Source organism: Octopus bimaculoides, chromosome 17 (assembly GCF_001194135.2).
Source record: "Octopus bimaculoides isolate UCB-OBI-ISO-001 chromosome 17, ASM119413v2, whole genome shotgun sequence".
Classification (NCBI taxonomy): Eukaryota; Metazoa; Mollusca; class Cephalopoda; order Octopoda; family Octopodidae; genus Octopus; species Octopus bimaculoides.
Window position 1 is genome coordinate 35,171,187 of NC_068997.1, and position 539 is coordinate 35,171,725.

Consider the following 539-nt stretch of genomic DNA (forward strand, 5'->3'; position numbering starts at 1 on the left):
CTACACCAGTCATTGGGTATGACTCCTTCATGCATCACCTGGTTAACTATACGGGTGACTAGTCTATAGCCGACATTGCCAGATATTTTGAGCATCTCTGCATAGATTACTGATGGGCCGTGGGCTTTCCCTGTCTTCATACTCTTGATTGCTTTATCTACCAAAGTACTGTCAATTAGGATAGCTGATCCCTCTGTTGGGTCGACATTCGGCAGACTCGCTTTCTCCCATTCACTCTCTTTATTAAGCAACCTTTCATAGTGGCGTCTCCAAACCTCTTTCTTTGCAGCCTCGTTTAGTGCAAGTGAGCCATCATCCATGCGAACACATTTCTCTCCTACGACATCACAATTCTCTCTCACATACTGTCTTGCAACACAAAATACTTCAAGTCTTTGGTCCTCATGGCGCAGAACATTGGCAAAGTTTTTCTTATCTGCTTCCCCTCTGGCTAAGTAAACCTGTCTCCTAGCTTCCCTTCTGGCAGTCTGATACAATTCCCTGCTACCTCCGTTCTTCCAGTCCTTCCAAGCTTGTTT